The 11041-nt window shown below is 37.9% G+C and overlaps 1 pseudogene; it reads left to right on the top strand.

The window, feature by feature from the left end:
* Nucleotides 1-687: 687 nt before the first annotated feature.
* On the top strand, nucleotides 688-3803 carry LOC120138912 (annotated as a pseudogene).
* The last annotated feature ends 7238 nt before the right edge of the window (nucleotides 3804-11041 follow it).

Genomic DNA, 11041 nt, shown 5'->3' with positions numbered 1-11041 from the left:
ACCATGATTGTGCAGAAACAAAAAAAACAAGAAGGATGGCAATTAAACCAACTCACCAACAACAAACTAACCAGAAACAACCACCGGCGATGGCCTCTAATACCATGTCAATGTTTATATAGGTAAAGAAGATGAAAACGAGTTGTATGAAGAAGTGTTTTACTCACTATATTCATCTTATGTATAGCTAACTAATGTATTATACATATTTAATTAACAACTAAACTGCTACTAACAACCTAACTAACTTGCTAACTAGCTTCTTAACATCTTTCAAGCATTACCTTGATAGTATAATGTAAACTAATAGTCAATCCATAAAATAAAGCTCAAACGGTTATGTGATTAGATTTTATCATATTCCAGTCAACATGTTAATGTCCAACTCAGACGATCGTCACTTTTTTAATATAAAAGAACGAGTTTGGAACATATGAATAGTCGAGTGACCATTTTATAACTTTTAATAGTTGAAGGACTCAGTAAAACAAAATCATATAATCGAGAGATTATTTTATAACTTTTAATAGACAATAAACACAATAAAATAATATTCTGTAGTTAATGACTATTTTTGTACATAAAAAAAAGTTGAGGTGAAATTTATTTGGATTTTCATTTATATATTCACATCCCAACCTTCTCTGTCTATGTATTCTTTTTTAACTTTTTATAGGCAAAATGTTCATAGATTGGGTCTCTCTTTAGCTATAAAGGGAAGGTAAATAGTTAAACCTTTCCTTTCTTGAACCGACAACAAATTACTCTTCACAACCAATCAAACCTTTTTCCTTCCTCACAACCAATCAAAACTTCTCCAATTGGGAGGCTTTTGGTTTCTTTTCCCAGACCTAACTTGCAGCTCCTGGACCTAATATTACCAGTTTCCTTTAGTACGGTAAAATTCATGAAAATAAACCCACAAATACTACACTTTGTGTGCTTCTTTTTGTATGTTAATGAGCTAAGATTGGTGGGTTTTTGTCACTTTTTCCCCCTTTTGTTGTTGTTGCTGCTGCTTCATTCAGCTTGATCTGAGCAAGGTCTTCTTCCACTGTTCCACTAGGGTTTTCATCTTAAAATTCCCTATGAACACATCACAAAAATAATCAAAACCCCACTTATATTCTCCCCTCTTTTTTGAGTAATTTTATGTAGTATCGATATATAATACCAGTATTGTTTTGTTTGTCTTAAGAAGCCATGAATCTGAAGTACTTTCTTTTGTTTTGGGTTTGCACAATGGAGGAAATAAATAATAAAAATGGCAAGGGAGAAGATCAAGATCAAGAAGATAGACAACTTGACGGCAAGGCAAGTAACTTTATCGAAGAGAAGGCGAGGGTTGTTCAAGAAAGCTGAAGAGCTTTCTGTTCTTTGCGATGCTGATGTTGCTCTCATCATTTTCTCAGCTACAAGAAAGCTCTTTTAGTTTGCTAGCTCCAGGTATACATATATATATATATATGGTTGTCCCTTGTTCCCATATGTAATGAGGTAACGGGAGGTAAGATAGTAGGTTGCTCTCAACACCAGATTGAGAGCAGCTTCCGTAGAAGACCTTCGAATTATGAAATGCCCTCCGTGGGACTCGATCCCACGACCTCAAATTAAAACCTTGTGCTCTACCAACTAAGTTGGATGGTCATGTCGTATATATATATATATATATATATATATATATATATATATATTGTAAACTTATTGTCGGTAATAGCCGTCGTGTAGGTGAAAATAACGATTTTCTTTTGGTTGAATAAGTCATAGTTAGCTTTGAGACTTGAAAATTTCAATGTTAGTTTCGCTTTATTCCTTTGATATAATATATTCGTTAGTTACTAGAATCAAATAACTTTAGTAGTGAAAGTAATGATTATTATCTTAAGAATCTCATATTTAAGTATATCATTTGAATTGGGGTTTAAATATTCATTATCAATGGTTGAATATTTTATATAATAATATCTTTATTAGTTCATGTCTCTTTTGGATAAGTTTGGTGAACACTTAATTGTATCCATTCACATGTTTTTCTTTTTCTTTTCTTGTTTCTATATCCGATGATCTGTTAAACACAAAAGTAGAACATAATGTAGGGAAAAGAGTTGATGTAACAATAATGATAAAAAAAATTGGAGATAAACTAGGAATTGATTATATAACAAAGTTTACATTATATGATATTATTGTTGTTACAATGTTGTAGAGTCAACCATGAATTTAAACACTTTTTTAATTAATCATTGGTATCCGATTTATTAATCGACTAATCTAGATTAGGTATTGCAGAGACAAAAGCGACCCTCCCAACCCAGTTTGCTCCATTCACAAACGTCAAGGTTCGAACCTCTGACATTGCTTAAGGAATTTAGTGTCTCATCCCACTAACCTCTGATTTAGGAATTTGGAAGATTATTAGTAATCCTATATTAATCAGGGGTGGACTGAAGGACAATCGAGGATAATTTTCACTTGAAAATTTTAAATTACCATAATTTTATATTTTTTTTTGTATTTTTTATTGATAATCTGTTTTCGTTCCCTATAATTTTATAAGTTCTCTCTCTTAAAATTTTAAAAATTTATTCTCCTAACCCAAAATCTCGCGACAAAGACGGGTGATAATGATCTTCTAGGGCGGAAGTGATTAGTATTTTCTACCATCACTCTAAACTTTATATATGAAAGTATATTAATTGCCAGATTTAATTAAAAATTTATTGATGTGCAAATAATTCCAGTTATTATTGTTTAATTCCATGCTATTTGGTCTTAATTGAAGAATAGTGTTGTGCGAGTAATTTTATCATTCTGTTTTTTTTTTCCCCTCCATGAGAAGTATGGAAGATATTTTGCGAAGATATAGTTTGCAGTCTCACAATCTGAACAAATTGGACCAACCTTCTCTTGAACTACAGGTATGTAATTATCAAGTTGTTCAATGTCGAGTGTCGAATACGAATATATGTTTGATACTCTATAGTTCTTGATACATTTTTTAACTATAGCCGGAAAACAGCAATAACGTACGATTGGGGAAGGAAATTGCAGATAAGACCCATGAATTAATGTGAGTAATATTCACTAATTTTTTAATGTTGTTCAAAGTGTTGTACCATCGGAATTATTTCTACTATCACTTTGTGATGAGATGATTGGTAAAATCAAGAAATCTGACAAGATTCAAATACTGATTGGTGACTGCTTTTAATAATCTTGTCAACCAGTTATCACAATCATAAGTTTGACACCATCACAGAAAAAATTGTCAATATACAAGTCCCTAGAGACTCCAAGAGGAGGGGCTCTCGAACTCTCTCTACCTCTTTTGAACCCAAACAATCTGTTTACTATCTTTCTAGATTCTTCTTCTTTTTTCTCCACTATTGATATAATCATTCGACCATCAATCGATTACAGATCGTAACTCTTCACCCAAACTAGAAAGGTGAACTATTCAAAGCCGGCATAACCCCACTGTTAACATCAACAACACCAACAATTTAAGTCCACTATTGAACAGACGGATGAGAGGGGAATATCTTCAAGGATTGAACATTGATGAATTACAGAAACTAGAGATGATGCTGGAATCTGGACTTAAACGCATTATCCATACTAAGGATAATCTTATTACAAACGAGATCTCTTGTCTTGAAAACAAGGTTAGTAGTAGCATTTTAAATCAGAGCCTTTAATACCACTGTAATGCAATCTGAAAGTCGTGAATCCATGGTTTAATAATGCAGAGAGCGATGTTATTGGAAGAGAACAAGCAACTTAAACAAAAAGTAGGTACTTAGTTGTTCAAATTGCTGTGCATGTAATTGTTTATGTTAATAATTTAAAAAAATGAGATCAGAATTATGGGATTTTTGGTTTTTCAGATGGCATGTTGTGGTCGGAGAAGAAGGCATCTCATCGAAATCTATCACAAATAATGTTTGCATTGCAGTAGCAACTATTATGGAATACGGCTATCGGATAGAGCAAAATTGCAACTGATAATTTGAGAAAATAAAAATGAAGATAAATAAGACACAAATTTTACGTAAAAACCCTTAAAAATATAGGGTAAAAAACTACGGGCAACAGTAGAAGAATTTTACTATGATAAAATAGGAATTTCAACTTCTCTCGATCTACCTGTGTCGTCTTCGAGTTTGTGCGCATGTATGATAGAATTTGTGTTTCAATCGCCATGAATCAGCCAATTGCTTCTTAATTTCTGCATCCACAAACTTTCTTCTTGTTCAAGGATAATTTCTAGTTCGATTTTCAATTTGTTTTTCAATTTGGCAAGAAAGTTTGAGTGCTTCTGCGTTAATGTTCTTTCAATCCCCTTAAGCCTTGCCAATATTATCTTTTTCTTTCTCCCAATTGACCCAAACGTGTTCTTATTCCAATCCTTTAGGTCTGTACGAAGTCTTTCTAGATTAACTTCAGCACCTTCATTTTTCAACAAATTTGACTTAAGTAGTAGTAGAAAATTGGGATGTTGCTGCCAGGACTTAAGAAACGAAATGGTTTATTATCTGTGGGTGCTTGCTTTAGTTTTGTTTGTAATCGACCGATGATCCAATCCGAGTCGATCTAAATGTGCCACTTTGGCTTCAGTAAAATTTGTTACACAACATTGATTTGGAAGACATCAATCAAGTCTCTGAGGCAAGGAGTCCCGCGTCATGTGAAAGCTATTCCATGGAATCCAATATCGACTAGTGCATTGTCAAAGACAAAATCAGCAAAGTCTTTACTTGTTCCAACTCTTCCTGTAGCTCCTCCATTTTGTCATTTTGGTTTAATGTTGCATTAAAATCTCTCCCTAATAACCATGGGCAGTCACCCCGAGTCTAGGCGAGTGAGTTGTCCCCATAGGTGTTTTCTAATCGAGATGTGGGGGCTTGTATAAACTGTCGTGAGGAACTCCGGTTTTGTTAATCCTTTATCATGTACTATAGTGTGTATAAACTGATTCAAAATATGTAGCATATCGACTTGAACGTCATCCTTTCATAATAGCCAGATATCGCCACTAAATCCTTGAGCTTTAACTCGAGAAATAATTAGGAACCCCAACTGCCGAATTATTAGATCTGTTTTGCCTCCACTAACTCGTGTCTCTAACAAGGCTACGATCGAGGGGTTATGATCTTGGATTATCGGTTAAAAATATCAGCAATATGAGGGACTTGCCACTCCTCAACTATTCCAAAAACGACAATGAATCATGTATACGATTTAGTTGAGTTTTGTACCCTTCATTTTCCTTGACACGCTTTTGGTCTACTTTTTTGGTTTTTGTTTATGGATCCGACTACACAAACTACTCTGCCAAACCTAAGTTTGGAGGAGGAGGAAGATGATGTGATTACTGTGGAATCTCCAAACAAGAACCTTGGTTTGTCTTTTACAAACTGCTTTGTGGGGACGTTTCTCACGACAAGTGTTATCCATTTTCAGGCTATGCGCACAACTCTGCGTCTGTGTGGCGCCCTCTTGGTGGAATAGCCATAACTGATGTAGGTGAAGGAAGGTACCTCTTTAGGCTTTTTCATGAAGTTGATATGGACAGGATTGAGGCAGGAGGACCATGGAATTTTAACTCTCATATGTTGATCATTTATCGTCTAAAAGCAGGTGAGGATCCAGCGAAAGTTCCTTTGGATAATGTTGATATGTGGGTGCAGGTTCATGATGTTCCCCCAGGTTTTGTTTCGACTTCGGTTGCTCAAATTTTAGGAAATTTCATTGGTGTTTTTCAAGAACATGACTCCTCTGCTGTTAATATGAATTATAAAGGAATTATGCGTATCAAAGTTCGACTGGATATTCGAAAGCCTTTGAAATGTCGAAAGAGACTTGCCACTTTAAGAGGTCCATCACAATACGTATGATTTGCGTATGAAAAAATACAGATTTTTTGTTTCATTTGTGGAAGAATGGGTCATGGGGAGAGTTTTTGTCCAGTTCGATTGACAATGGATATAACGAAGATTGTTTTCGGATGGGATATTAGCCTCCGTGCTCCTCCTCGTCGAGCGGCGGCGCAGAAGTGCAGATGGTTGCGAGAGGAAGGAAACGATGATAACCAAAATCAGCGGGATTCTATTCCGCAATCTCAGGAGATGAGGGTGCCAAATATTAAACACTTGACTTTGATGGTAACAGGAGATCCCAAAATTCAAGGAGAAACTAGTGCCAATCCTGCTGTTTCCTTACATTCACAAATGTCATCAACGGGAATAACAAATGTCAATGCTGCAGTTAATGACCCTTATGTGAGGGCCCAAATGCAGGAAGTAATGTTAGGGGGCTGGATGTAGAGATGACAAATGTTGGGGAAGAAGATCCAGTTACTTATGTTGATGGGGCAAAACGTCTTAGAATTCAAAACTCTTCATCGGAAGTTTCTAATGCTGATTCAACCGATGTTTCTATTTCTCTATCGGCCGCCTTATTAATCAGGCCCGCCGTTCACAATGAAATTTCTAAGCTGGAATGTCCAGGGCTTGGGGAAGTCTCGGACTGTACGTCGTCCCCGGTATCTGCTGAGAGACTTAAACCCCTTTGTAATTTTCCTGATCGAAACTAAATTACAGAGTACGAGAATGAGTAGACTTCGTCAACAGTGTGGTTTTGTAAATGGGATTGATGTGGGTTCGAATGGTCGAAGTGGTGGCTTGTCGATTGGGTGGGAAAATAACGCACAAATTTCTTTGTGGACTTTCGCGGATCGCCATATTGACATTTTCATCGATGACGATTCGGATGGTAAAACTTGGAGATGCACTGGCTTTTCGTGAAGAACAAAATAGGCGTGCTTCCTGGAATTTGTTAAGGCAATTGAATGATTATCCTTCGACCCCTTGGCTTGTGATAGGAAACTTTAATGAGATTGCTTTTTCTCATGAAAAGCAAGGGGGAGTGAGCGCCAAATGGCGGGATTTCGATCGATGCTAACAGATTGTGACTTTGAAGATTTGGGTTATTCTGGCCAGTGGTTTACCTGGGAACACGGCAGACTGGAAACGAATAATATTATGGATCGTGGGGTTGCAAATACAAACTGGTGGGAGCTTTTTCCCAATTTTCGGCTTGGACATTTACCCCCCTCCGTTTCGGATCACTGTCCGATCCTTCTCTCTACGGACGTTGAGGCAGTTCGAACTATGAGATGTGGCATTTCCGATTTGAGGCCTCTTGGCTTTTAGAAGATTCTTGCGAAGCAGAGGTAAAACATCTTTGGAATTGTTCTAGAGGTAATGTTCCTATTCGTTTAAAAGAAGTAAGCACTGGCCTGGAAGTATGGTTCAAACGTATAACGCGTGAGAAGAAAATCTCAATGAAAGATTTATGTAGAAGACTTGAAGAATTAAATGCATCTGATCTCTCGGATGATGTGCTTGGAGAAATCACTTAAGTTAAATTGGCTATGAACCTTCAAGCTGACCGAGAAGAACTCTATTGGGAGCAAAGAGCGAGGGCCTACTGGCTCCAACACGGAGACCGAAACACAGACTTTTTTCATAGGTATGCTTCTCGACGTAGACGATCAAAAAGAATTTCAGCCCTTACTAATGAAGCTGGAATTGTCTGCGATGATCCTGATGATATTCAACGTATGCATATGATTATTTCAGAAGCCTTTTTTATGCTCAAGATGTCAGTGACCCTTCTCCTATTCTTGATGGTGTTGATCGATGCATAACAGAGGACATAAACTCTAATCTGCTGTGTGATTATTCGTATGAGGAAGTGGCTGCTGCTGTCCAATCCACGGGTCCTCTAAAAGCGGCAGGAGAGGACGGTTTAGGCGCAATTTTCTATCAACGTTTTTGGGACATCATCGGCAAAGATATCCTGAGTAGTGCATTGGAGTCCTCCGAGGGGTTTGGACGATCTCTGAAATAAACATGACGCACATTGTGTTAATTCCAAAGATTCCCGATCCTAGAAATCTAACTCAATTCTGCCCCATTAGCCTCTGTAACGTCCTGTACAAAGTTATTTCCAAGATGGTTGCCAATCGTCTACATGCAGTACTTCACTTGTGTATCGATAAAACCCAGAGCGCTTTTGTTCCAGGCTGACCTATAACAGAATGTCATAACAGCGTACGGGGTGCTGCACATGCTAAAGAATAAAAGAGTGGGTAAACACGGCTCGTTTGCACTGAAATTAGATATGAGTAAAGCATACGATCGTGTGGATTGGCGCTTTCTCGAGGCTATGCTTTGTAAGATGGGTTTTTCTAGCATTTGGGTCAGTCTGATTATGGATTTTATGTCCTCAGTTTCTTACGCTGTGGTGCTTAATGGCTTAGTTGGTGAAAGCTTTCGACCGGAGAGGGGTTTACGTCAAGGGACGATAAACTTTGAAGGGTATTAGGATTACTAGGAGGGCTCCAATTATTACCCATTTACTCTTCGCCGACGATAGTATAATATTCAATGAAGCAACAGCTGCGGGTGCGACGGTTTAAAGGATTCCCTAGATTTGTACTCAGCTTGTTCTGGCCAACTTATCAATTTTGATAAGTCTGGCATTTTTTCAGCTCAAATGTAAGCCAAGAAAATCGCACGGATGTATCCAGAGTGTTGAATGTAAATGGAACCATGAATTCTAAGAAGTACTTGGGGCCACCTTCTATAGTTAGGGAGAAACAAAAGGAGGGCTTTCAAAGAATTGTTGGAGAAATGTCTTATGTTCATTCAAAGTTGGAACACTCGAAGCCTACCAATGGGAGGTAAAGAAGTTTTTATGAAGGCTGCACTACAAGCAATTCCAGTCTACGCAATGTCCTGCTTTTTTCTTCCAAGTTCTTTTTGTGTAGATTTGGAGTCTTTGTTTGCGAAGTTTTGGTGCACCTGGAAGTCTATGTGTCTTCCTAAGGAAAATGGTGGAATGAGTTTTCGTGACCTTGGTAAATTTAACATCGCTTTGTTAGCACAACAGGGCTGACGCTTAATTACTGATCCAGAATCTCTAATGGCAGGGATGTTACGCGCGAAATACTATCCTAATTCTTCTTTTGAAAGAGCAAATTTGGGCTCTAATCCATCGATCATCTGGAGAAGCATATGGAGATCTCGGGGGTTATTAGAAATGGGGTGCTGCTGGAAAGTGGGAATTGGAGACTATCTCCATTTGGAATGATTACTGGCTCCCTCAATATCCTCCGTAGAATTTGGTTACTCTACGGGTTGATGGGGTTAATCACGTATCAGATTTATTCTCACATTCAACACGTTGCTGGAATATCCCTCTTATTCAATCCATTTTTCCCGTGGACATTGCCCAGTCTATTTTGGCGTTACCCCTCTCGGAAGTACTTCAAGAGGACTTACTGGTTTGGGATGGAGAACAATCAGGATTATATTCGGTGAGAAGTGGCTATGGGACTTTGATTCAGCTCTAGTGGAGAACTCCTACAAAGGTGAGTTCTATAAATATATTTGGAGTCTTTCCTGCCCTTCCAAAATCAAAATTCTGTTGTGGAAATTTTGTCAGAATTATATTCCTCTATGACTAATTTGTGCATTAAACGGGTGGTCTATAATTCGACTTGTCCTCGGTGTAAGCAAGCCTATGAAGATTCTACCCATATGAGCAGGGAATGTTTTTTTTGCATCTAATGTTTGGTGGAGATTGGGTTTTCAGTGGCCTGTGCATGTCAAAGATTTTAATATGATCGAGTGGGTAGAGTGGCTTTTCTTAAACAATAGTAAGATTCGTCATAATGAAATTGCAATCACAATATGGGCCATATGGTTTGCTAGAAATAAGCTGATCTATGAGAGCACGAATCAAGGAATAGAGGAGGTGGTTAGCTTCATTCGAAGCTATGTAAGAGAAATTGGGTCACTTTCTCGTCGCCTCAATCACTCAAAGGTGTATGAGAATTCTGTCTGGATGCCCCCCACGGATTCCGTAGTAAAGGTGAATGTCGATGCTAGCTTCTCTTCTGCATGTACCTCATCTTGCCCCGGGTTCATGGTTCGTGACAGTGCTGTGCTGATTATGGCTTCTGGTTTTCGCCTCAACAAAAACGTGCAGAGTGTGTTTGCGGCAGAGGCTTTGGCGGTGGTCCAAGTTTTACGTTTTACTCTCGATCTGGGTTTCCAAGATATTGTGTTAGAAGGAGATTCGAGAACAGTTATCCAAAAACTAAATTCAAACGCCAATGACCTCATTGATTCGACCTTTTACCTGATGCAGAAGCTTTGGCAAGCCATTTTCGCTCTTGTACCTTCAGATTTACACCCGGGGAGGAAATTCAGCTGCGCATGCAATGTGCTGCGAAAGAAAGAAGTGTACCGAAGACAAATTCTGGATTAAAGATGCTCCAAGGGATGTTCTTGTTGTCGCTGATGAGGATAGGCGTCATATTGACCCACCATAATTTCTGGGTTTCCATCCTCCGTTTTTCTGGGCTTGTTTTGCTGTGAATGCCTTGGTCTCCGCTGCCCTTTTGGCTGTTTGCTCGAGGAAGCTGAATTGTCCGAGCACATGTCTGTTTTTGCTTTAATTTGTTTTGTGGTCTCTAACTTAGCTTTATGTTTTGTTTTATTATTTTATTAAATAAAGCCCAGATGTTCCTTTAAAAAAATCAATTATAACATGATGCTATTGATCGTAGTGGCAAGGAGATGTTACTCTGGATTAACTAACGGATTTCCCAACCGTATTAGAAGATAAACTTCCGAAAGAGTTTTGTTCTCTCAAACGATCCAATAACTAACATTCTAAATAGTTCAATAAACCTAATTGCAAAATCGACAAATTAACATGATTATGCTAATAGCGATTTAATCCCCCCACATGACTTGTATATGAGTATTCAAAACCCACTTCTCTTAATTAATATTCAAATTAATCTGGTCCAAAAAAGCACTAACCAGACTCGCAAACGATGCACCCAACAATACAGTCATCAGATTCTTCAATCACAAATTACCACGGGAGTTTTGAATGGGAGAAAATTAGGTCCCTAAATTTGCATCCAACAACTATGTACAAAGGATGAGACGCACGCAAA

The sequence above is a fragment of the Hibiscus syriacus genome, unplaced genomic scaffold (assembly GCF_006381635.1).
Source record: "Hibiscus syriacus cultivar Baekdansim isolate YM2019G1 unplaced genomic scaffold, ASM638163v2 tig00110716_pilon, whole genome shotgun sequence".
Lineage (NCBI taxonomy): Eukaryota > Viridiplantae > Streptophyta > Magnoliopsida > Malvales > Malvaceae > Hibiscus > Hibiscus syriacus.
Note: the sequence above shows the minus strand (reverse complement) of the source record. Positions and strands in the feature narration are given on the sequence as shown.